The 27,692-nt window shown below is 39.2% G+C and overlaps 1 protein-coding gene across 4 annotated transcripts in view; it reads left to right on the top strand.

Moving 5' to 3' along the window:
- Positions 1 to 27,692, top strand: part of KANK1 (KN motif and ankyrin repeat domains 1) — a 205,018-nt gene that overhangs the window by 41,313 nt on the left and 136,013 nt on the right. For 3 of the 4 annotated variants that reach the window (XM_054689567.1, XM_054689568.1, XM_054689565.1), the window contains exon 2: positions 23,127 to 23,252. The gene's annotated coding sequence lies outside the window, so the exon portion shown is untranslated. Of the gene's footprint in view, positions 1 to 23,126; positions 23,253 to 23,376; positions 23,503 to 27,692 lie in introns of all 4 variants that reach the window. The other variant, XM_054689566.1, reaches the window with a different exon arrangement.

Raw genomic sequence — 27,692 nt, 5'->3', positions numbered from 1 at the left:
TGCTATAAACATAGGGGTGCAGGTGCTCTTTGGAATTGATGTTTCTGTGTCCTTTGGTAAATACCTAGGAGTGGAATTGCTGGATCATATGGAAGCTCTATGTTTAGTAGGTCCAGAAATCTCCACACAGCTCTCCATAGTGGTTGGACCAGTTTGCACTCCCACCAACAGTGCAGAAGAGTTCCTTTTTCTCCACATCCTCGCCAACATTTGTTGTTGCTAGTTTTTTTAATATGTGCCATTCTCACTGGTGTGAGATGGTATCTCATGGTAGTTTTGATTTGCATTTCCTGATTGCAAGTGATGTTGAACATTTTTTCATATGTCTGTTGGCCATTTGCATTTCCTCTTCAGAGAAGTTTCTTTTTAGCTCTTCTGCCCATTTTTTGACTGGATTATTTTCTTTGTTGTTGCTGAGTCTCATCAGCTCTGCAGATTTTTGTGATCAGTCCTTTATCATTAGTGTTGGGTGCAAAAATTCTCCCAGTTGGTGGGGTTTCTCTTTGTTTTTGTTATTGTCTCTTTTGCTGTGCAGAAGCTCTTTAATTTGATGTAGTCCCAGCTGTTTATCTTTGCCTTCACTATCACTGCTTTGGGTGATGTGTCTGTAAAGATGTCTTTGATGTGCAAATCCGTAGTGTTTCGCCTATATTTCCTTCTATGTATTTTATGGTTTCAGGTCTTATGTCTAGTTCTTTAATCCATTTTGAGTTGATTTTTGTGTATGGTGTGAGGTAGTGGTCAAGCTTCATTCTTTTGCATGTAGCGACCCAGTTTTCCAGCACCATTTATTGAACAAACTTTCTTTGCTCCAATGCATAGTCTTTGCTCCTTTGTCAAAGATTAGTTGACCATAAATCTGTGGGTTTATTTCTGGATTTTCTATTCGATTCCATTGGTCTGTATGTCTGTTCTTGTTCCAATACCATGCAGTTTGATGATTATGGCTTTGTAGTATAGTTTGAAGTCTGGGAGTTTGATGCCTCCATTTCCTTCTTTTTTTTTCAGTAGAGCTTTGGCTATTCGGGGTTTTTGGTGATTCCATATGAATTTCATCAATAATTGTTCTATTTCTTTGAAGAATGCCATTGAGATTTTGATTGGAATAGCATTGAATCTGTATATTGCTTTTGGTAGGATGGCCATTTTAATAATGTTTATTCTTCCAATCCATGAGCAGGGGATGTCTTTCCATTTCTTTGTGTCTTCTTCTATTTCTTTTAACAGTGTTTTATAGTTCTTCTTGTATAGGTCCTTTACCTCTTTTGTTAGATTTATTCCAAATATTTGATTTTTTTTGTTTCAATAATAAAAGGGGTGGTTTTTTTGATTCTTCTTCTTCAGATTTATTGTTTGTGTATAGGAAGGCTACTGACTTTTGCATGTTGATTTTGTATCCTGCCACTTTACTGAACTGACCGATGAGTTGAATTAGTTTTTCTGTGGAGATTTTGGGGTTCTCTATGTATATTATCATATCATCTGCAAATAGTGATAGTTTGACTTCTTCTTTTCCTATTTGGATTCCTTGGATGTCTTTCTCTTGTCTTATTGCTCTGGCTAGGACTTCCAGTATTATATTGAAAAGCAGTGGTGAGAGTGGACATCTTGTCTTGTTCCAGATCTTAATGGAATTGCTTTCAGCTTTTCACCATTGAGAATGATACTGGCTGTTGGCTTGTCATAGATGGCCTTTATGATGTTGAGGTATGTTCCTTGTATCCCAAGAATTTCAAGGGCTTTTATCATGAATGTGTGTTGCACTTTGTCGAAAGCTTTCTCAGCATCTATTGATATTATCATATGGTTTTTATATTTCTTTTTGTTGATGTGTTGGATAACGTTGATTGATTTTGGATGTTAAACCATCCTTGTGCCCCTGGAATGAATCCAACTTGGTCGTGGTGAATTATCTTATGGATACATTGTTGGATTCTGATAGCTAAAATTTTATTGAGGATTTTTGCATCAGTGTTCATTAGGGAGATTGGCCATAGTTTTCCTTTTTTGTGTTGTCCTTATTCGGTTTTGGTATTAGTGTAATGTTGGCTTCATAGAACGTGTTTGGTATTGTCCCTTCCTTCTCAATTTTTTGGAAGAGTTTGTGAAGGATAGGCACTAATTCGTCTCTGAATGTTTGGTAGAATTCATTTGTAAATCCATCAGGTCCTGGGCTTTTGTTTTTGGGGAGGTTTTTGATTACCATTTCAATTTCGCTGCTTGTAATTGGTCTGTTTAGGTGTTCTATTTCTTCTTTATCTAGCTTGGGTGATTGTAGAGTTGTAGGAATTTGTCCATCTCCTCTAGATTGTTGAACTTGTTTCCATATAACTGTTCATAGTAGTTACTGATTATTCTTTTGATTTCTGCTGTGTCGTTGTGATTTCTCCTCTTTCATTTATGATCCTGTGTATTTGTGCTTTCTCCCTTTTTTCCTTTGTGAGCCTGGCTAGGGGTTTGTCTATTTTATTGATTTTTTCAAAGAACCAGCTCTTGGTTTCATTGATCTTTTGGATTGTTTTTTTAGTTTCAATTTCATTTATTTCTGCTTTGGTTTTTATTATTTCTTTTCTTCTACTGGTTTTGGGGTTTTTTTGTTGTTCTTTTTCTAGATCTTTGAGCTTCGAGATTAGGTTGTTTCTTTGAGTTCTTTCTTGTTTCTTGATGTGAGCTTCTATTGCTATATATTTTCCTCTTATTACTGCTTTTGCTGCATCCCATACATTTAGGATATTGGTGTCCTCCTTGTCATTCAATTCAAAGAATTTTTAATTTCTTCTTTGATCTCCTCGTTAGTCCAGTGGTCTTCCAGTAGTGTGGCTTTTAATCTCCATGAGGTAGGATAGTTCCTTGCCTTCTTTTTATGATTTACTTCTAGTTTGATGCCTTCGTGGTCAGAAAAGATGGTTGGTATGATTTCAATCTTGGTGTATCTGTTGATGTTTGTCTTGTGCCCCAGTATGTGATCGATCCTGGAGAATGATCCGTGTGCGCTTGAGAAAAATGTGTACTCCGTTTTTTTTGGGTTTAGTGTTCTATAGATGTCTGTTAAGCCCAAATGCTCTAGGTCCTTATTTAGAGCTTTAGTTTCTTTACTTATTTTTGTCTTGTTGATCTATCCATTGTTGATAGTGGTGTGTTGAAGTCTCCCACTACGTATGTGTTTTCTCTGATGTCTGTTTTCAGAGAGGACAACAGTTGTCTGATATATTTTGGTGCTCTTTCGTTTGGTGAGTATATGTTATGAGTGTTATTTCTTCTTGAAGTATTGTCCCCTTAATCATAATGTAGTGACCATTGGGGTCTCTTTTTATTTTTTTGAGTTTGAAGTCTGTTTTATCTGATATAAGTATAGCTGTTCCTGCTTTCTTTTTTGGCCCATTTGCTTGTAGGATTGTTTCCATCCTTTGACTTTGAGCCTATTTTTATCTTTTGTAGCTAAATGTGTTTCCTGGAGACAGCAAAAGGTTGGGTTTTGTTTCTTAATCCAGGCTGCAACTCTGTGTCTTTTTATTGAAGAGTTTAGTCCATTTACATTTAGAGTTAATATTGACATGTTAGCATCTGTATTTGCCATTATGTTTGTCTTTCTTTGATTTTATTTATTCTTTTAATAACTTTTTTTTTTTTTTTTGGTCTTCTTTCGTTGTTATTCGTCCTCTGAGGTTCTGGCTTTAGGATTCCTTGTAGTATTTTTTGGAGTGGGGGTTTATTCGTAATGAAATTCCGGAGTTTCTCTTTGTCTCGGAAGGTCCATATTCTTTCTTCATGGAGGAAAGAGAGCTTTGCGGGATAGAGTATTCTTGGTTGGCATCTGTTTTCTTGGAGTCTGTTGACTATGTCCCTCCACTCTCTCCTTGCCCGTAGTGTTTCTTCAGAGAAGTCTGATGTCAGCCTGATTGGTTTTCCTTTGAATGTTATCTGTTTCTTTCCTCTTGTCAGCTTCATTATTTTTTTCTTGTCCTGGATTCTTGGGAGCTTTACTATTATGTGTCTTGCTGTGTTTTTCCTTTCGTCGTGGAAGTTTGGTGTTCTTCTTGCTTCTTGTATATCAATTTTCAGCTCCTTCTTCGCATTTGGGAAGTTCTCTTCAATTATCTTCTGGAATATTTTCTCTGTTCCTACATCTCTCTCCTCTCCTTCTGGAATTCCTATAACTCTTATATTTCCTTTCCTCATGGAGTCAGATAGTTCTCGAAGTCTTTCTTCATTCTTTTTCCTTCGTACTTCTCTTTCCTTTTCTGTTTTGGTTCTTTTTATTTCTGTGTCTTCAAGAGAACTTATTCGTTCTTCCATTTCATCTATTCTGCTTTCCTTGCTTTTCCCGGAGTTCTTTAGTTCCTCCATTAATTCTTTGATCTCCTGCATTTCTTTTACTTCCCTCTTTGGGGACTCAATTTCATTCTTCTGACCATTGTTTTCCCTCTTTAGGGACTCAATTTCCTTCTTCTGATCTATCACTTTTTTAATCATGGCAATTTTAAATTCTCTTTCCTGAAGGCTCAGAAGTTCTTCCAAGTTGCTGTCGTTGCAATCTGGGGAGTGGTTTTCTTTTTGTGGTGTGCTTCTTTTCTGAGGAGTTGTTAGGTTGCGTGTGGTTCTTCTACTCCCTACTGTCTGTTTTCTAATTTGTCGTATGCGTTGGGACACTGTGATGCTCGGACTGACTGGCATCTTGGGTGAACTTCTCCGCTCCCTCTGGCTCTTCCAGGAGCCATCTCTGCCTTCTGGGGGAGCTTTCTGCTGGTTTTAGGCAGTTTTTCGCCTGTTCTCAAATGGCGAAGCGGGATGCAGTCCCTGCGCCTCCGGTTTCAGGCACACTCTTCTGCGCCCCGGTCTGCCCCAGACGTGAGTGCCTGCTCCCTCTGTGGGCTCAGACTGCTGGTCGGAAGGGGCCTGGCGTGGAATAACTTCCCGGCTGGCCACTGCAGAAGCCTTCTGCCCTTTTCAAGCAGTCTTAAGAAATTTCCTGTTCTATGGGGTTTAGTGACTTTTTTTTTCCTGGTCACTAGGTGGCGCCAGAGATCTCTCCTAGTGTCCTGGGGGGCTGTTTTTCGTCCCCCCACCCCGTGGGACAGGGAGCAGAGCGGGAATGGTAGGGTACACCTCAACAGCTTTGGGGTGCTGTGTCTGCCTTGTGCCCCGTCGTGGAGACCCACACCCCGAATTTTCGTGCCCGGGTCTCAGTTCAAAGCCCTCAGTTCCAGGACGCGGGCTGTAGCCCAGTTCAGTGGCGCGGGAATGGCGCCTTTTGCACTGCTCCCGTGCCCGGGTGTCTGGTTCCTGCTCACTCAGGGAGGGACCTTCATGTCAGTGAGGACCTCCGCGCGTCTCCCCGCAAGCCTAGGTCATCTCCCCGCAAGCCTAGGTCGCAGGCGCGGGGACCTGGGCAGCCGCGATCCAGGTCTGCACTTGCTTTTCAAGCTCCCGAGCGCGCCGCGTTTCCGCGCCAGCTTACCGGCAGCCCGGGCTGTGTGCGCGTCTCCCGGGGTCTTTGTCTTCTCTAATGGCGCCCGGAGCCGTTCGCTCACCGCCGCGGCGGATCCTGCAGGGTTCGCCTCAGCTCCCGTTCACGGGGTGTGGTGGCTGCAATAGTTCCTTTCCACGCACGGTCCTGCTTGCTGCGTCGTTTGTTCTTGTTGGCCGTTTTGGTTTGTTGTTTCCTCCTCTCTGCCGGTTGGAGAGTGCCGCCTCTGTGGGCGGGGGAGGGGAGCAGGGTTCTGCGCTTCCCTCCCTTCTAGTCCTCTTTTATGGCCACTTTCTTCTTCGGGTAGTTTGCTGGAGTCGTCCGTTTATCTTCCGTGTCCCAGTTCTCACTGGGACCTGCCGCTTTTCCTCCCTATTCACTTTTTTTAATGGAGATCTTACTCGCAGCGTCTCCTCGCCGCCATGTTGCTCCGCCTCAGGACTTTCTTAAAGCTTTTTTTTTTTTTTTTTTTTACCTTGTATTGGAGTTATTTGCATGTGTGTCATGGCTTTCCCTTCTAGGAGATGAGCTTACTTGTTGCTTTATCTTTCATGGACCTAACCCAGTGCCTTCTAAAGAATAGGTGTGAAAGAATCTTGGAATAGAGTGGATTGAAGAAGAGAGAGAGTGTGATTCCAGAGGAATCATAGGCAGTGGTTTTAAGAAGTTAGCATGGGCTTCCCAGGAGCAAGCTTTTCCTAAACTAACCCCATCTCTTTCTTAAAATTTAGCTGTATACTAAAAAGAGAGTTTGAATAATGTCATTGTTATGGGATATCAGAATAAAGCCAGGTGCTTGATAAAGTTTCTTATGACCCTTTTGTGGCTAAGTTGGAAAACCATGGAGATTATTATAATAAGATCCACAGATGTGTTGCAGATTGATTAACCATTTGATTTTGTGTGTTTATTGCCTTGCCAATGCTAGTCTTAGTTTTTCATCAAAAGAGAGGAGATTTCATACTTTTGAGAGTATGAAAGGTGGAAGGTGCCTAAGTTTGGTTTTATGGGCAGGGGCATATGTTCTGGGAGTCATATTGTGTTAGGCAGGAAATAGGGTTTAGTGAGTCTTAGGAAATTCCATAATGCTGGATATCAACTCAGGCCAAGGCCAACCAAGTCATTATCAAGTAGAGAGCAGCATTTTCTCTACTGAAGATGTGAGGCAAGGTCACATTCCCAACACTCTGATAATGACTCTCCTTATCTCTAAGAGGAGGGTTTCCCCAATACATACTTTAGATAAAATAAAAATTTTGCCACTAACAACCCTCAAAGCTAATGTTATGGTATTCACCATGAAGAGGTCATAGACAAGAGGTGATCACAAGTTCTAGAGATAGAATGACCTCATGGAAGGAAGAGAGAGCAGAGAAAAGACCTCTAATTATACTGGGTTAGAATTGCTTAAATAGAGCCTCCATCTATTTCTCAGAGAGCAGCAGACAGACTATGTCCCTGATGCTGACTCCCTTATGCAATTGCTACAAGCTTTAATAAATTCTTATTTGATACCAGCAGGATTAGTCTCCATTATTTATGTTTCTCAGAAAATTCAAGAACCCAGAATCTGGTAACAATACCAGGAGCTAAATGCCCTGTTTTTGCACAACGATAAATTCTCTTCATATTTTATTTTTTAAATCAGATTGTGCATTTCCTACATAATACCCATATTTGTTTTAATATAAAGTATTCAAAATTATCATAACACGTTTTGAGTAGCCCTTCCAAAATAACATGTCATCCTGGTTTGAGAAAGTGGTCTTAGATAAAAAAGGTGGATCAGGTTTCTGTCTATCCCATTGTTGGGAGGGAAGCCAACCAATTAGATGTCATAAATTAGACAAAAAAAAGCTTACAAAGCCTGAAGGTGATGAAAATAAACAAATACACAATCACACTTTATTGAATGCAACTTCCTTATATCTAGGATAGGTAAAAAATTGTTGCATATGTGGGTCAATGGCAGCTCTTTTAAAAAAGATTAAAGGTTTTAGCCAACTGTTTGACTTGGTTGGCCACCTATTGCAGCTTTAGTGTCACAGTATTCAGAACAAAGGAGATAATTATCCCTTGGTTTTCTGTCTTTGTCACGCTGCCTCTGAGGCTTTGCTTTCAGTTCTACATATTAAGAGGGCAAGTCAGAGAGGTAAATAAACTAGAAAACTGTTCTACCAAGAGCAGTCACAAGGCTTTTGGGTGGAAAGGAGAGCAATCTTAATTCTCAGCTTCAGGAAGCAGAATTAGAACTTTCATTAGACATATAGAAAACATACTTTATACCCTGTCATTTAATTCAAGGTTTTTTTTTTTCGGGCCTCCCTGGTGGTGCAGCGGTTGAGCACTGGGTTGCCAGGCTGCCCGCAGCCTCTGCAGCGCCAGTTGGATCCCCGGCCGCCGGGCGGGGGTCCCACATGGCGCGCAGACCTCTCCTGCCGCCCGCTGCTCCCCTCAGCAGTGTGCTTAGGTCCTTCTGCCTGTTCTGCTCCCTGCTCTGGCTCTGGTGAATTCTCTCACCCTCCCCCGCTTCTGACTGTACCCAGTGCTTGTATAAATAAATAAATAAATAAATAAATAAATAAATAAATAAATAAATAAATCTTTAAAAAAAAAAAAAAAAGAGGCTGAGCTACAAAGAGGTTAAGTAACCAGCTCAATGTTGCACAGTTAGTAAGAACAGTTGGGCCTCAAACCCAGTAATAAGAAAAAAAAAAAAAAAGAAAAAGATTTTTTTTCTAGGTATACACACATAAAATGGGGATAAAGATGTTCCCTGAGGATGAATTCTCAGAGGTGAAATAGCTGGGTCCTTTTTGAAAAACAGAACCTGTCTTTTTAAATAAAAAAGATTTTAAATACTTACTGCCAAATAACATTACCATTTGAACGAAAGAAGTTGGAGTGCCCCAATCAGAGTATGTTGTTGTAGGAGGGATTTTGCCAGTGCTTTGTGTATTGGACAGTGACCTAAGATCCTTCAAAAATGTTATGAAAGTTTTTACATAAGATGAGGTGATTATTTAGAGATGTCATGTTTCAGTCTTACTGCATCAATAATTCTGTTGCACCAAACTCATTGTTAAGAGTCTGTAAGTAAGATCATTCAGAAGATTTCTGCAATCAAAAAGCACTATAGAAATCAACCAGTGAAGAGAGTTTATTTCAGGCTGCATCTCCATGCTGTTAGGTTGTGTGTCTGATAGAAAAGAGCAAAGGTGTCATTTAGCCTTGAGACCCTATGGCTGGTAATAGTCAACAATTAACCATTTTGTAACCTATATTAGTATGGTTTTTCCAAATTAAGTAAATAGCATTTTTACACAAGACCTAGTTTCTTAGTCTGTAAAATGAGACAAATATTCAGTACTTCTCAATGAGTTATGCCACTATCAGCTAGCCTTACCTCAAATCTTTCTAATACATAAAAGAGCTAACAGGCTTCATCAAGGAAGAAATTTTGCCTTTTTCATGTTTGATTCATAGTTGCAACTCACTAAATAGTTGTTAAAAGAATGCATTAAAAATTGTGAAATACAGGCTGAATTGGCCTACAACAATATTTTTCCCTTGAAAATGTATCCTTTTCATCTTTGTGGAATAAATGCTGTTATGCATGTCTTAACAAATGGGGAGAGTGAGATCCCTCTTACAGCTGGAACCAGCATTTTTAGATGATTTCTGATCACATGGGAAAGGGAGATTATATCAATTGCTTTTTTTGGTTGTTAAAGGGAAAAAAGGAACCAAACCTGGGTACTATATCTCTGTTGTATAAAACCATTTAATGAAATACTTTTTCAGACTTTTTAATTATTTATTGACCATCAATAGAAAATAACTTTGTTTTTATTCATTGTTTGTTTTATTTTTACCTTCACTTTTATTTTTACTTCACTGAAGTCTTTATTGCCAGGAAGCTAATTCTCTTATCCATGTCCCTGATATCGCAACTTTGTCTATATTTCTGTTCTTTGTGCATTGTGTTAAGATTTAAACTGTGAATATTCCATTAACTGAGAACTCTGAATAACCATTGTGTAACTAGAGAGATATTCTGTCTGTGTCAGTTCTATGAATTGTGTTTGAGAATAAATGTGTTGTTTTATTTCTGATGAGACTTCTCTCATTACCACTAGTAATATGATGTTATTGAAAATACACGCCTATAAATAAACCTCAGAAGTGCTTTGCATTGTTGAAACAAATAATCTTTCAGCTTTAGATTGCATAATTATATATATGTGTATATACTATTTATACTAATTACATAAAACACATAATAGCAATGTTAGTATAAGAAAGATTACAATCTTTTAAAATGTATAGAAAACCATATTATATATTTTATATTAACATTAGCTGGTGTCTAAAAAGGCATGATATATACTGATTTCTTCTCATTCAGTGCCTTTTCTTTATCTCCCAGCTCTTTTTTTTTTTTTTTTTTTTTTTGTGGTTGCTCTCCCACCTAATAATACCCTTGGAGCAGATCCCCTCACTGTTAACTGTATATTCTTTATGCTTGTTTCAAAGTCTTGAGGCTTAGAATTTCAGGATCAAATTCTTGAGACCCAGTTTACCATATACCAGGTCAACTCATGTAAATCTCTGATAAACAACATTGCTCTTGGGTTCTCTTGGAAAGTCACTCTGGTTCCCCACAAGTCACTTGGACAAGTGGGAGATGATAGCTTAGTCCAAATACGACTGCTCAGGCAGCAGGGGCTGTGTGTGGGAAAGCTTCACTGAGAAGGAATCTGCCAGGCTGGAATGGTAACTGACCTCACCATTATAAAAATATGTCTATGATTCTAGAAGAGGATTTCCTTTGCAAATCCATGGCTACATTTTTCTAAAGATGACTAGGAGTAGTAAGCACAATTTTTGTCATTTAAATAAACCAGAGAGTTAGACACTTTGTATTCCTATACAGATCTTTCCAACTGACACATCTACATATCTGCCTTTCCTGTTTAGTTGCTACTGGAGAGAAAATGGTTGCAGCTCTGTCTTTAAAACTGAACTCATTTTTCCTACAATGGGAAAGAATGTTTTTTTTTGTTTTTTCTATTCAGGCTTATGCAGACAGGTATTTAAAGATTTCTTCTACAGAACACGATTTGTTTCTTCTAAGTTGCTTCTGCATAGATTGGAGCCACCTAGATTGGAAGTGCCATGTAGACACAGTACATGCCTGGGAATGTTTCATCTATTTATACATCCATGGGAATATTTTCTTTCAAAAGCAGCACTCCAGATTCCTTCCTCGCAGAACCTCAATTCAGTGTTGGCCCATCTTAAAATCTGTTGACCATGTGCAGCAATGCATGAGCTTGTCAGAATCAGACCTTCTCATCTGAGTATGTGTTTGCAGTTTAGAAGATTGCATGTGTTTTATAAATTAGGTGGTCAAGGCATGTTGAATGTAGAATTTCTTAAACTGCCTCAAAGTTGTCCAGTGTAAGCAAACAGGGAAAGTTGTCCAGTCTTCCAAACAGGGAAAGATTACCAATATTTATTCAAACCCTAAGTTCAATGCTTTGCATTCTTTATTTAATCTTTATGTCCCTATAGGTAAATATGATTATTGCCACTTACATAGAGGAAAACAAAACTCAGAAGTTAAGTGATTTGACTGAAGCCACAGACTAGTCAGGTGTGAGGTAGGTGGTTCTATGTGATGATAGTTTGTATTTTTCTTAATGAACTATATGCCAAGTATGGTGGTAAACATTTTAATACATATTATTTTATTCATTTTCATTTCATGTACACCTCAGACTTTTAAAATAACTTTCCCAAGACTTTTTAGGTTCAGGACAAACGGTATTGAAATATTCATGCATTTCTTTCCAATCATTTGTATATTGTTATATGATTTTTTAACATTTTATACCCAGTTTTCACTTAACTTTATAAACTATTTGTTCATCTACTGAACTCCTCATAAACATGTTTAATGTATTTATAATAACTTTTAGACTTTTTTGCTATTGTAATGGTGGGACAGTGAATGTAGTATAAATCTGGGTTTTATTTTTACACATTTTCTTAGTGTGTATTGTTAGAAGTAAAATTGCAGGGTGAAAAGTTATAAACATTTAAAAGTTAAATGTCCTGGATACATTTTGTGCAATTGATTTTTGAAAAATGGAACCAATTCTCACTCCTATGGTGGTATGAGAGTATAGTACCCCTGGGTTGGGCTGGATGGTTCTAGTGCTCCTCTGCCCAGCTGCTGCTGCCACCCCACACCAACTCCACTGTGGGGTGTTTTGTGTGACAAGGTGGTGTCATGTGTCTTCTCCACAAGAAAAGGCATTGTTACCAAGGCAAACAGTGATACTTGATACAGCTATGTACACATTAGAGCCAGAGAGAAAAGCCTCACCAAAGGGATTGTTGACAATTGCTGGAGGTTGTGTTAATGCAGAAGTTACATAGTGTTCCTTTGGCAACTCATGTTAATGAATCTGTTATGGTGTTGGAGCCCTTTTAAGTGAAAATTCTGAACACCTACACTAGAAAAATAAAAAGATCTAGTTAGGAATGCATTGAATGTTAAGATTTAGCAGAAGAGATCAGGTATTGTTGAACAAGGTAACTTGCTTTTTTCTTTTTTAATAGGTAAGGAAATAGTCATGGTTTCCTTTTAAGTCAAAAAATATTCTTAAGATTAAACACATTTTTAACAAGCAAACAGTGACAAAGGTTTGTTCTCCTCAGGCACTTATAATCTCATGTCATTGTACAATTATAGGTTCATACAATTCTGCTTTTTATTTTTTTTAAAGATTTATTTATTTATTTTATTTATTTATACAAGCACTGGGTACAGTCAGAAGTGCGGGAGGGCGAGAGAATTCACCAGAGCCAGAGCAGGGAGCAGAGCAGGTAGAAGGACCAAAGTACACTGCTGAGGGGAGCAGCGGGCGGCAGGAGAGGTCTGCGTGCCATGTGGGACCCTCCTCCGGTGGCTGGGGAGCAGCTGGGGATCGAACTGGCGCCGCAGAGGCTGTGGGCAGCTTCGCAACCCAGCGCTCAACTGCTGCGCCACTCGGGAGGCCCAATTCTGCTTTTTTTTTTTTTTAAAGATTTATTTTTGTTTTATTTATTTATTTATTTATTTATTTATTTATTTATTTATTTATGCATACAAACACTGGGTACAGTCAGAAGCGCGGGAGGGTGAGAGAATTCACCAGAGCCAGAGCGGGGAGTAGAACAGGCAGAAGGACCGAAGCACACTGCTGAGGGGAGCAGCGGGCGGCAGGAGAGGTCTGCGCGCCATGTGGGACCCTCCTCCGGTGGCCTGGGAGCAGCCGGGGATCGAACCAGTGCTGCAGAGGCTGCGGGCAGCTTCACAACCCAGCGCTCAACCGCTGCGCCACCGGGGAGGCCCCCAGTTCTGCTTTTTAAAGTGAATGCTGAAATAAATTCTGAATCTCAGCTAGAAACTTAGACATATGGAGTGACATGTTTCTTAATTAAAAACAGTTAATTTTGTTTAAAATGCAGTACACATTATTCAGGGAGAGAGAAATATGGTTAATAGGAGAGAGAAAATGCTTAATGAATAATTTGAGAACTCAGACTTTGTCCTTCAACTTCTTGTCAAGTTTAAATTCACCAAGTGATATTCTTCCCAGCTTACCAGGGAGTCTAGGTTTAGGGCAATTTGAGGACACTGTAATTGGGCATGTGTCTACATACCATTCCAAGGTCACTGGGAGGACATATTCGTTTTCCTTTTTTTCAGGTATTTCAGTTTAAAACAAGTTGGAACTGGAAGGTTAGTCTCCCCCATACACACATTTCTCTAGCTTGCATTTTTAATACCGTGATTTAAAATGTTTGTCTTTTTAAAAGACATATGTCAAGCAGGAATTTTTAATATGCCAGTGCATTCTTTGAAATACATTTTAACTGATGAGGTGACAATGGCTATTTCTGGCAGAATGAGCTTTCCATCTTACTGTGTATTCAAGAATTTCTGAAAAACGACTTTTTGTTAAATTAGAACAGAGAGGGTGTATCAAGTTGTAGATATCTTTAAGACTTGCTTTTCCATATTTTGCAGCCTTGTTGACTATCACTGCAATATATATCTTCATAAAATAAAGTTTAGATTTAACACAAATACTTTATACAATGTTTTGAGAAAAATATTTAGTATACATTTCATTATTGTCAGATGGAAAAGACCTCTGTCTTGTGGAATTTATGATCCTGATATGCTGCTATAACTGGTCAGGTCCTTCCTTTATGTCCAAAATGAGTTTGTGCCATTTTTAAAGAGCAATCTCTAGACTCAGATAATAAGAGATGATTTGTAAATGTGGAGAGAGCTTGGAGCAATAAAAAGTTTCTGCCTTAAAAGTTTCTAAACTTACCTAATAAATAAAAATGGGAACTTAAAAAATCAGAAGTAACGTGAGTTATTGGTGAAAAAAGAAAGTTGATGAGGATTTCAGGGTTTTATTTTTATTTTCAAGAAAATGTTGAATGTCTGACAGCATCCTCTTAACTTATTCCCCTCCCTTGAGATTGGTTAATGTTTGCTGTGAAAATCATGAATGAGAAACCTGAGGAATTAACATTTATGGTAAGAGTGACTGAGATAGGAAGGTCACTCTTCCTGCATTACAAGATACTAGTACACATTTTGAAAATATTTAACATTGGACTCTGCTAACAATAGATAAACAGCACACTTCTGTTTTTGTCATTTTAGTTAACTTTAGTTAGAGACTTAAGAGTAAAAGCTGGGAGTTATTCAGTGGAGACAGACAGGGGAATGAGAAGGACTGTGCCCATCCACCTCTGCCTTAGGCTTCTAGGCTGTGGGCCAGAGTTACCTCGGTTCATCTTTAGAGTGGAAGGAGTTGTCTTGTTTTGTGGAAGTTGGAACCAGTGCTCCTTTATTAGCATCTTCTGGTCTTACTCCTCCAGCTGCACATATTTGAAAAATCCACCTTAGACCCACCATTCTCTTGAGAAAGGTGATAGAAGTTATGTGTGTGTAACATTCCATGAACGCTAAGGAGCAGTAGTACGATGAGTGGGCACGGTGCCAGCTGTCTGCGCTGAAACGCCAGAGTCTGGGCTCTGATAATTAATGAGGTTGAGAGAACATTTCCTTGGCAGACTTTACTGCTTGACCCAGCTGACCAGGGCACTCTGGAAACAGTCCTTGATCCTCACTCTTTCTTCCCTAGATTGAAGTATGGCATTTATATGGTTGTTAGTATTGACAAGAGCATCCGGACCATCCTATTCCCTACAGGGAAGAAACCTTTATATGTTGAAATTCTTTAGTGAAAGTACTTGTTCCTTTTAAAAAAGTGTATATATTTTGAGCTGAAACCTGTATATATTTGCTCTGTCTTTATACACACAGAAGAACTCAATTGTTGAGTTTGTTTTTTTTTTCATGAGGAAGAATCAAGTACAACTTAGTTGTCCTGAATTTCCAGAAGGCTGCATTTGTTAGGTTTTATTTTTTTTTAAGATAAGGATTTTCCCCATCTTGCCTTGTGAGTGAAGTATCTAAGGTTCTTGTCTTAAATGCTACATGTTATTTCAATTAAAGCAATTGACAATATTCCACAAGATAAAGGTGTAGCTGCCACTTGGTTTCATCTTTAAAAAATCACATAGTAATTCAGTCAGACTTACAAAAGTACAAATTCTCAATTTAGGTATGGGAAGTTAACACACAAAGTTAGTATTTGCCTAAGGTAAGCCAAAGAGTGGGTAACAAAGGCTACATTCTTAAGTCTTATCTAAGAGTCTAGTGTTTCCCCAACAGCAGCAACTGGAGACTTGTCAGAATATACGCCCTCAAGCCCCCAACCCCAAAACTACTGAGTCAGAAGGCTGAGGTTGGGGTCCAGCAAACTGCTTTAACAAGTACACAGATGATTTTGATTTATGCTGACATTTGAGAACCTCAGGAGTAGGCATGGGGAGTAGGTGTTTGTTTTATTAATCTTACCTTTTATTATATTTTTGTAGAAAAATAAAGATCTTTCTCATTAAACTTACGGTAGAAGAGCACAGTGAAGCTCATTATGACATCTCCCAAAGCACCTAATGCAGGGTGCTGATTGCTGATTGCTGATCATCCCCTGCTCACACACTTGTCTCAGAGTACTTTGAGGGCTCTCCTGCCACCTCATCCCCAGGTCACCCCTAGATGTGGTCACTTCCTCCATAGGAACTGAAAGGAGAGAAATACTGAAGAGCATATGGCTTTATATCCTAGGGTTTGTGGCGTAAAGGGCAAAACTGTGGCAAGTGGTATCTCCATCAGAGAGGATATCACTTTCTGATCTCTCTCACGCACGCATAACCAACCGTCTATTTTCTTTGCTTTATGTGGAAATATTCTTCCTACTTTATCTAGGTCCCAAGTAAGCAAGTGTGGTTTGGATGACTGAGTGCCTCTTAATCCCTGGGCAATCTTTCAAGTGTGACTGTTATTTTTTTTTTGTTTGTTTGCTTTTGCCAAGCTATGAAGGATAAAAAATTATGTATATTAGCAGTACAGTATACATGGATGGCAGTCAGACATTTCATTTCTGATTGAATAATCCTAAAAGAGAAAAGCTATTTTTTGAACCCTCTACATAAAAAAAAAAATTAAGATTTATTTATTTATACAAGTACTGGGTACAGTCAGAAGCATGGGAGGGTGAGAGAATTCACCAGAGCCAGAGTGGGGAACAGAACAGGCAGACTGACGAAATACACTGCTGAGGGGAGCAGCGGGCGCAGTAGGAGAGGTCTGTCGCGCTGTGTGGGACCCTCGCCGGTGGCCGGTGGCCGGTGGCCGGGGATTGAACCAGCACTGCAGAGGCTGCAGGCAGCTTTGCAGGCCAGTGCTCAACCGCTGTGCTACCAGGGGAGGCCCTACATAAAAATTTTAAAAAATTAAACATATCTATGTTATTCTTTCCCTTTGGGACCACATCTCAGCTTGACTCTCTCTCACTACTAATTTTTTTCTAATAAATATATAGGTTGCAGAAAAATATATAGGTTCCTTCTTCCTTCCTTATTTCATTTGCTTACTTGTTAATTTGAATTGGGAATAAATCTTAGTGTGAAAACTCAGGGTTGCAAGAAATATTGCATTTTCAACTTAGTTTTGACTCTAAGCTTCAGAAAAGTAAATCGCTGTTGTTCTGGGTCTTTTTCACACACCACCCTTCCAGGGCTGTGCCATGGCTCCAGTTTCTGGCTATAGGTGGCTATAGGTTATGAGGTTAGGAAGGTGTTCTGGCTCCCAGGCTCACACTGGTCCTGCTGCTTCTGATCCAAGCTCGGCATTTGGCCATTCTCCTGGGACTTCAGCACTTTCGAGGGTGTAGCCAGTGGGAAGGTGTGATTGTCACTCTAAGTGTCACACCCCCTCTCCTCCAGGAATAACTCTCAATCTGGGGAACGTTGACTTCTTGTCAAACCTTTTTTTCTCTTCAAAGATATCTGACTATAGCCTCTCTGAAGCAGGGAAGCCAGTACCCTCTACCCACATGAATGGGGGAAGTCCAGAATAAAAGCATTAGAAAGCCTCCTGCACCAAAGTCAGTGACTGTCCCAGAGCTGTAGCCAGGCAGTGCAGCAGCTGCCGCCTCTGCAGTTATCCAGCATCAGTCAGCAGCAGTCAATTCCCCACTTTGTGGCACCGCCCTTCTCATGGCTACCAATGTGTGTGTCGTCGTACCTGTCCCAAATTGGCAGGGGGTTGAAGCATATTCTAGAAGAGAATTCAAATTCCTAAGTATTTTCTGTACATCTTCACTGAATTTACCAAAGAACGGGGAGAGGTTTCCTTTTTTCCTTTCCTAGCAATGGAAAACTTCTATTAATATTTCCGCAGAGAAAGTCACCTGCCTGGCTTGTGCACCCTGCAGTTTTGCCCTCAGAATTCTCAGTGACTAGACTAATTGTGAGGGCAACTAGTTTCGATGATCAGCTGAATCCTTTTGCCCTTATTTCAGGTACTGCCTTGCCCACAGCACAACTAATTCATTAAAAAATAAAATAACATGGGGGGGATACATTTAAAATTAAATCAAGAGGGACCCTATAGAAGATGGCAAAGCTTGCACACAGCATTAATAAAAATGTGCTATCTTGGGCAGCCAGCATATTACAGTGGATCGGTGAATGCCTCCTCATCTAGAATTTCAGCACAAGCTGCACATAAAATATTTATACATCACAGGGCTGCTTTACCCCTGACAAAAGCATAGATTCAGGTGTGTTTTTGTTACTACAGACATCACTAATGTATAAACAACTGAAGAACCTTTAAGGATTTTTGGAATGTTAGAAAATGAAGTATCTGTCGTGGGATTGTTTGTGATGACTAATAAGTGGCTTTGGCTCCTAAGCAGAACCTTTACCAGAATGTCACTTAATAGTAAACATACGCCCTGAAGAAGAGGGGATAGGGTGTTTCCTTGGTAAAACCTAAAAGAACAGATGTAACAGGAGCTAGTAACTGTTTTCTGTTAGTGGGGCAGCGGCAGGAGAGGTCTGCGCGCAATGTGGGACCCTTGCCCAGTGACCGGGGAACGAACCGGTGCTGCAGAGGCTATGGGCAGCTTCACAGCCCAGCGCTCAACCGCTGCGCCACCAGGGGGGGCCCCTGTGATTACTTTTAAGAAAGAAATAGTACTGAAACAGCTAAGAATAATTTTGTAACAATCTTTTTTAAAAAAGATCAATACAACAAAAAAAGTTCTACATTTTAAAGTTGAAAATAAATGGTCAATACAGAGCTTATTTGTAAAATCAAAACCCAGTTGTAACTTTACTAATTATGAATGCCTGTTACATTTTATCTGTAAAACAGTAATGATAGCACTTCATTCAAAGGACTGAACAAATAAGGCATCTTAGTAAGTGATTAGTAAGTAAAAGTAATTTTACATTTGTATGTTTTAGCAATTGTAACTTCCACCTCAAGTCTTCACCTGTATTTTTCTTAGTCCTTTAAACAGAGAATTATGTGGTAAACAACAGATGTTTATACTTTAGAAATAAAAAATTGAGAAGACCATTTGCAGCACATAAGATTAAGTTGACTTACTAGTATCCTTGTAAGGATCCTTTTGGCGTAATTGACTTGAGTTCATTTTGTTTCTGGTAGCCAAAGTTTCCCTATTAAATTACCTTCTCTCCATTATTATAGTGTAAGTTAACAATATCCTTGATAAAGGAAAAGTATTGTATCAATGAGATGAGCACTGGCAGAAAAATAAAGAATATGAACTAGAAGTGCTGAAATATTAAAAAAATGCTTGAGTTCAAAGATATGATAATGGAAATGAATATAGTCTCCTCAATTGGGTAATTTAAAAAATAGTTCTACCCAGTTTTAGAGGGAATGTGGAGGAGTGTACCACTCATACCATCACAAATTGGGTTAACCATTCTGTGGGCAAGTTATCAACAACCTCGAAGGCATATATTTTCCATACACTTGACATTGACTTTATCCCTAGTATATATCTCAGCATAATTTATATAATCAAAAATTAAAAGTGATTTAAGTGCTTTAAGGGGATTTCTTGAAATGGATTATTATATAGCCATTAAAAATAAAGGATTAGAAGGCTATTAAATGATACAAGACTTCATCAGAATAAATAGGAAAAAGCAGGTTACACGATAATGTATATAGTCAACAGATTTGCATTTTATGTTTAAATGTGTCAGTGCATGCTACCAAAATAGAAGTAGTATCAACAAGTGCTTATAATTTTTTCTTTATTCTTATTTGATGTAAACTTTAAGGACAAACACTACTTTTAAAGAAGAAAAAAATGTTTGAAGTTATCTTTTTAAAAATGCTGCATAAATTATATAGGTTACCCAAAGGCCGTAATCTAGAATTTGACCTAAATCTGGACTTGCTCTGCTTTTGGTGTCTGAAATGAACAACTGTCAGTTGCTAAAGCAAGAAATTGTAATTTAGATGTTTAGATTAGATGGCATGTAGCTGTTGAATAGGCCTGTAATGTTTCTTGAAGAACCAAAACTTGTCCTCTGATGTCAAAGGAGATGATGTGGAGGGGGATGAGCCCATTATTTCATAATAGAGCTCCAATGTTGAGGGGAGGAGCAAGAGAATAAAAGTGAGGTGAGATGTTTTTATTAGGCTAAGTCAGGTAAACTTGAGTCAGATATGAGAGTACAAATTTTGATTAATAACCAATGTTCTTGACAAGAAAGTCTCTGCTTGTCTCTATTTGCCCTCCCAGTTTTTCCTCAAGCCCCTGCAGTCTGCATCTGTGGAATTCAGTCCTATGGAAAATTGCCCTCTGGAATCACCAGGCACCTCTTACTTTTGTTAAATCCAGGGATATCTTGTTGACTCCCATCCACAGCATGCTGCATCACTCTCAGTGGCTCATGTCCCTTCGTACCTTCATGGTTACTTTCTACCTGTGTAGCCACCCACCTGGGATCTCCCTCCTTGGTTCCCTTTCTGTGTCACCCTTGTATTGTGTCTTCCATTCTTTCCCTTCTTAATTCCTGGGGATTGAACCATCATCTTTTTCTCAGGTAAAAGTTTAGCCAGCAGTCATCTTCCCCCACCGTGAATCATCTTTGTTGCTACTAACAGTTTTGGATATAAAATGGTGTTTGAAAGCTGGGACTACATCAAATTAAAGAGTTTCTGTACAGCAAAAGAGACAGTAACCAAAACAAAGAGACACCCCATGGATTGGGAGAAAATTTTTGCACACAATACTAATGATACAGGACTGATGACAAAATCTACAAAGAGCTGATGAGACTTAACAAAAACAAAGTCAGTCAAAAAATGGGCAGAAGAGATAAAAAGAAACTTCTCCAAAGAGGAAATGCAAATGGCCAACAGGCATATGGAAAAATGTTCAGCATCACTTGTAATCAGGGAAATACAAATCAAAACTACAATGAGATACCATCTTACACCAGTGAAAATGGCACATATTAAAAAAACTAGCAACAAGTGTTGGCGAGGTTGTGGAGAAAAAGGAACTCTCCTGCACTGTTGGTGGGAGTACAAACTGGTCCGGCCACTATGGAGAGCTGTGTGGAGATTCCTCAGTCTGCTAAAGATGGAACTTCCATATGATCCAGCAATTCCACTCCTAGATATTTACCCAAAGGACACAGAAACATTAATTCAAAAGGGCATCTGCATCCCTGATTTTATACAGTACTATTTTCAATAGCTAAGCTATGGAAACAACCCAAATGCCCAAAAATAGATGACTGGATCAAGAAAATGTGGTACATATACACAATGGAATATTACTCAGCAATCAAAAAAGATAAACTTATGCAATTTGCAGCAACATGGATAGAGGTGGAAGGGATCATGCTCAGTGAAATAAGCCAGAAAGAAAAAGAAAAATACCAGATGGTCTCACTCATAGCAGGAATTTAGAAAACCTAAATAAGGGACCAGGAAAAAGACTAATTTTTAATAAAGTAAAAATCAAAATCAATAAGCAACTATAAACCAGAGACACACTGTGGGGGCAGAGGGGGAGCAGGAGGGAGTATGATTAAAACAAGGGAGGGTGGGAATTGTGTGGGGACTATAACCAAGATGAAAATGCATACATTGTGCAAAAATGAAAAATGATGTAAAAAATATATAAAATTAAAAAAATTTAAAAACAAAAAAAATGGTGTTTGAGAGGAGCACAGTTCCTAACTGCAGGGGAATGCCCCTAAGTGATCTATGAATGGTCTATTCATTGATAATGGAATAAATGCCCCCTGTGTGAACCTTTTCATACAAATAAAAGTGGCGGGATTAATAAGAGAATCTTGACCTCAAGGCACAAAGTCTTATAAATTTTAAAAAGCACTTGTAGAGCCGACCCATAAACTCTGGGTTTTTAGAAAACCTTAATGTGGTCCACATTTAAGTTTAAAACTAACTTGAAATAATCAGAACAGTTCCCTTACAGCTGGGCAGCTAAGTTTAAGATGCACAAAACAGTGGGTCATACTATTAAACCATTGTGTGAAGGTCAAATTGTCTAAAAGGTAGACATCCACAGGCCCTAGACTGTCAAGCTGGACCTTTCCAGATGAGATAAGTAAAGCTGTGCCTTGTTGAGAAAAATAGGTGCCTAGGCAGGGTATAATTTTGAAATTTGTTTTTTCACATGTATTTAACTACAATAGAACATATTTGTTGAAAATTGAAGGAAGTTAAGTAGAATGCCAGTATGGAAGAACCTGAGATACAGCCGCAGAGTTTATATTTAATGGAAGAGGAAATTACTTTGACAATAGATTTGGACATAAGAGAATGTCAGACTTGGGCCTCCCTACTGGTGCAGGGGTTAAAGACAGAGCTATCAAGCTATCGCTTGATAGCAAGTTGGATCCCCAGCTGGCCAGGGACCAAAGCACATGGTGCAGCAGACCTCTCCTGACCAACCCGCTGTTCCCCCTCAGCAGTATGTTTCAGTAGATCTGCCTGTTCTGCTCCCCCCTTTCTCTGGTGAACCCTCTCTCCTCCTGCACCTCTGGCCTGCACCCCAGTTCTTGTATGCATAAATAAATAAATCTTTAAAAAATATGAGAATGTCAGATTTGAAAGTTAGAAGAACAGAGAACTTCAAAGGTAGAGGATACATATCTTGTAAGGTAAGGTGGGAGTGAGCGGCACTTTTCGGGCACCTGCTATATGTCAGACACAAAATCCCATGGTTGTTATTCTTACAGAAGTTTGGGGGTAGATAATAAAGTTTGGGGGTAGATTATACATATATAGCAAAATGAATTTTGATGAAATTAAGTCCTGCAGAGTGCCTGGGCCAGGATTTAAGCTTAGGGACATCTAGTTCTAAAGCACCGATGAGAATAGAGAATATTAAATTAGCTCTTGATTTTACAGATAAGAAAACATAGACGCAGGAGACAGTGGACTGCTCAAGGTTGCACACATAATAGGATGAAAGTGGACAGGTGAAGGTTGCAGAGAGAGGCCAGGTTAGAGACTGTTGTTGACAAAAGGTAAGGTTGCCAAAGAATTTGACAATAGCATTAGCAGAGGAGTGAACAATCAGGTAGGAAGCAGCAGAACATCAAGGGAAAGTGGTGTTGACTCATCTTGGATTTAGGATGGAGAGGGATAATGTGAAAACAATCCCTGGGTTTTAATCCTAGGGAGATGCTGCACAGAGAAAAGTCCTCAGTGGATTTAGTTTTAAGAGAAAGCTCACATATTTCTTACAGAGCAGTCTGAGTCTGAAATGACAGGGGTATCAAAATGTAAAAATCAGTGGTGTTCATAAGCTGACTTATATATTGACAAATATATGGACTACAGTAACAGGTGAAAGGCAGCGGGAACCAGTCCTTTACTTTGAATGATGGTGAGTTACTTCACGGGAAAGCAGCTAGCTTTTACCTAGGGCAAAGGTGACTCATGTTTGCATGATATCTTATGTTCCCTTTTATTCTGACCTGCTCCTTCTGCCCCCAACAGGAGAATGACTTAACTGTGCTTTGATTTCTAAACTGCACAGCCATCTCTAATAATTGATTCGCCTCTCCCATAGGTCTCAAACCTCAAAAGGAATATTGCTTTGTCACATTTCCTTCAATGAGATTCTTTTTCTTTCAGAATGCTTGTCACCATACTGGATGGACTGCTGAAATATTGAATTACTTCCATCTTTTGACCACACTAGGAAATTGTCCATGGAGTTGAAATATTTATTGCAGTAATTTCTGGCCTTACATAATCGAGGTAAGATATGCTTTTTTCCTTATAACTATCATGAAGTTGTCATGTCTGTCTCCTTTCACTTTGCTTTTTAGAGACATTAATCCATTCTCCACCTCTATCTTTTATGCTCTAATGATCCCTTCAGAATTCTCTTAATCTGCGAATGTATAAGAGTGCAGAAAAGACTTTTGTAGGATGAAATATGAGCAAGCTATTTGACTCTGAAGAAGAAAAATGAAAATGTATTACCCTTCAGATTAAATCAATAAAGGTATGCCCTATTTCCATAAGCACCATATACATAGACTGAATTATACTAGAGAAACTTAATAGAGTGAAAGGAGTATTATTGGGACTACTTGAAAAAAAGGAATTACTTTAATACACTATTGGCTTTATTCAAGTAAAGAAAATTTAGAAAATACAGAGCGTTTAAAAGAAGAAAATCTGTCATTCCACTTCCAGAGATAATCATTGTTAAAGTTATTTGTTGTGTGTGTGTGTCTGTGTGTGTGTATTCGTGTGTGTTGAAAGTATTCACTTACTAGGTTTTTGCAGGTAAGTAACATTTGTCACATGCGTGCTTCATGCCTGACTCTGTGCCAAGTTCTTTACTGCTATTTATTAATTCACACAGCCTGTAAAATGGTACTTTTCATGATCCCATTTGCACATAAGAAAATTGAGACTCAGAGATATTACATGACTCACCCATGCCCTCCAAGCTGGTAAACCCACTCAGACATCAGACACTAACGTACCCACACCAAAGAATTTTTCTTACATCTTTTCGTTAACAAAATGCTTATTTTTCCCCCTATATTTTAAATGTGTAGAAAAAAGTGTAAGTGTTCATTTATATGGATAAGCAGCAATTTGTCTATCCTGTCTCCTTTTGTTGGCCGTGTTTGTATTATTTTCTTTATTTACTTGTAAAAACAATATTGTATTGAAGATGTTTTGTGCATCTCCAAAATTATCTTCCTGGGATTTAATTGCTGCAAGTGGCATTGCTGAGTCAGTGGAAATAGGGCAGTAGTGTATCTTCCAGGTTTTTGATGTGCTCTGTTGATTGTCTTCTCAAAAGGTTATACCCAGGTTTTTTTTTTCCCCTCACTGGAAGTATATGGAAGTGCCTGATGACCCAAAGTCCTCAGCCACACTGGTAATTAGCAATTTGAAGAACTTTGCCTTTTAAAACATTTCAGGTGTCCTTGTTAAGATCCATATAATCTCTTTCCCCTAACACTCAACAATTAGGGCTTCCTGATGGGATTCTCTCCATTCTAGACCCCACTTTGTCATGAAAGGAATTGCACAACAGTGGGTCAGAGCATGGACTTTAAAGCTAGATACCCAATTTAATTCATGTCTCTACCACTCTGCCTCAGTTTTCCCATCAATAAAGTGGAAGCCATAATAAAACCTTTCTTGTAGAAGCGCTAGGTGATAGTTGATGTAAAGTCCTTTAGAACAGTGCCTGACCCTTGGTATGTATCAGTAATTGTTGGCTGCTACTATTGTTATTCAGAAGCCCATGTGCAGGACTATGGTGGAGGGAGAACGACCATGACCACATCTGAAGGCAGAAATCCTATACTGTCAAAATACTAAAAAGGATGTAAAATAACAGTATTTCATTAAAAAAATAAAATATGTAAGTGACAAAAAGAGAATCCTGAATGATTAAAAGACAGCAACAACAAAGCTTTCCCTTGTTTTGAATGAAATATTATTACCAAATTAGTAAGTCAAGTAGAAGCTAAAGTGCTGACAATGCAGTATTGTTAATGTTATCATCATGACCCACCTGAAGGTTACAAATCAACGCCCCTGCCTTAGTTGATTCTGTGAGGTCAAGGATAATGAGAAGAGAGTAATGACAAGAATAACTGGAATGATGACGTGCTTTGTAATCTCACAGAGCACTTTCACACACATTATCCCCTTGATCCTCACAACATAGCTGTGAGGGAGGAGGAGCAGGTATTGTTAGCTGCATTTCACAGCAAAGGCAATTGACTTGGAAGAATTAAGTGACTTGCTCACTTAGGGTCATGGAAATGGTCCATGGCAGAGCTGTGTGTGTGCTCTGGGCCTTCTGATGATAAATCCTTACTCTTGATGCTTCATGACATGATAAACTGAAGAGGTTCCAGTATAGATGCCCAGGTCTGGAAATGTATAGCAGAAGGAAGTGCAAAGTGGGATGAAACTTGGACTTATGGAACTGAGGGACCCAGTGGGGAGGTTGGGAGAGAAGGTAAAGGGATGAGAGAAGGAGGGAGAGATCTGAAAGAGAAGGGGTAACATACATTTGTAGAGGTGTGAATCCAGACACCTTAAACATAGACACTGACACTGAGTAGACCTCCTGGAAAAGAAAAGAAAGAAGGGGAATGTGAGGTGACCAGGATCCTAGCCCCCACAAGGCTGGCTGAGGAGACTGAGAGGGGCATTTCATCTTTGCAATGAAGAGGAAAGAGGGAAGGAAGAGATGGCGGATACAGACTCTCATATGCTCCGAAATAGAAAGGAATACTTGAGGATATTCACGACTTAAGGCCTGATTACCCCTCCTGAAAAAATAAAGAAGAAAGAATTTGTTGAGAGTAAGAGTGATGGATTTGGGGTTTAGGATATGAGAGGGGGGAACTATTTAGAATAACTCTTGTGTGAAGAGAGCCGGGGAAATAGAAAGGGCTGCCAAAAACCTTTGTGGCACTAGGACTTGGACAATATCTGCTCTACAACTCTGTAGACTCTGTGACCCCAAAAAAACCTACATGAAGGGTGTCAAGGATGTGTGCTTGCTAGGTGAAGATGTTTCTTTGTTAGGTAGAGTTAAGACAGGCAACAGACACTGGGTCTAGTGAAGAAAAATTCCTTAGTTGCCTATAGAATGAGAGGAAATCACACTCCACAAGGACCCTCTTATTTCCAATTATGAAGGTGGCTGTCAGGCTCCAGTCCTGATGGACCCTACTCTTTTTTTTTTTTTTTTAAAAGATGTATTTATTTATGCATACAAGAGCTTGGGTGTAGGCCAGAGGTGTGAGAGGTGAGAGGACTTGCCAGAGACAGAGTGGGGAGCAAAACAGGCAGATCTACTGAAACACACTGCTGAAGGGAGCAGCGGACAAGACAGGAGAGGCCTGCTGCACCATGTGGGTTAGCTCCCAGGCTGGCCAGGGAATCAAACTCATGTTGCAGTGGCTGGCAGTAGCTTGAGAGCACTGTCTTTAACCCTTGCACCACCAGGGAGGCCCCGTACCCTACTCTTTTTTTTTAATTTTGAAAATTTTTTTTACATTGTTGTTCATTTTTAAACAATATTTGCTTCCCCCCACCCCCTCAGGTGTAGTCCCCATAGAGTTTCCTTCCCCAATGCACCCGTGTCCCATCACCTCAGTCCCCTGTGCTCCTCCTTCCCTCCCTCTGATCCCTCTTCCTCCTCACACCCTGCAGGATGTCTCTGATTTATAATTGTCTGTTTTTGCTTTGTTGTGTTTTGTACTGTTAATTGTTTTTTTACACTGATGTCTTATTTGGTTCCCCTATATTCCTGCTATAAGTGAAACCATCCAGTATTTTTCTTTTTTCCTTCTGGCTTATTTCACTGAGCATAATTCCTTCTAGCTCCATCCACGTTTCTGCGAATGGCATGAGTTTATCTTTTTTGATTGCTGAATAGTATTCCATTGTGTATATATACCACATCTTCTAGATCCAGTCATCTAGTTTTGGCCATTTGGGTTGTTTCCAGGTTTTACCTATTGTAAATAGTGCTGCAATAAACATAAGGATACAGGTGTTCTTTTGAATCAATGCTTTCATGTCCTTTCGGTGGATCCCTAGGAATGAAATTGCTGGATCATATGGTAGCTCCATTTTTAGTAGACTGAGGAACCTCCAGACAGCTTTCCATAGTGGTTGGACCAGTTTGCACTCCCACCAGCAATGGAGAATTCCTTTTCCACCACATCCTCGCCAACATTGTTGTTGCTAGTTTTTTTAATATGTGCCATTCTTACTGGTGTAAGGTGGTATCTCAGTATGGTTTTGATTTGCATTTCCCTGATGATAAGGGATGTTGAACATTTTTTCATATGCCTGTTGACAATTTGCATTTCCTCTAAGAGTTAAGTACTGCAGTGATGGCATTTATACCCTCTTGTCAGTGGATGCAGTGTTTCTTAATAAATGGAGAAACAAGAAGCAGTGGTTATTGACTTTTGGTTCTCAGTTTTGTGCAGGCTTGTACAATGGATAGGTGAAGTGGAGAGATGGTAGATGACTTAATGTCTGAAATGAGATGTTAGCTATTCATCGATGCTTCCCCAAACCCCTCTCTACCATACATTCTCAGATTTAGCTGCATTCTACATGGAGTCTCCTGTCTATGAGTAAGGGTCTCCTATCTATGTGTAACATATCTCTATTTTTACTTTATGATATTCC

This window comes from Talpa occidentalis, unplaced genomic scaffold (assembly GCF_014898055.3).
Source record: "Talpa occidentalis isolate TD23 unplaced genomic scaffold, MPIMG_talOcc4v2.1 talOcc4.7, whole genome shotgun sequence".
NCBI lineage: Eukaryota > Metazoa > Chordata > Mammalia > Eulipotyphla > Talpidae > Talpa > Talpa occidentalis.
The sequence above is the reverse complement of the archived record's forward strand: the minus strand, read 5'-3'. Positions and strand labels throughout refer to the sequence as shown.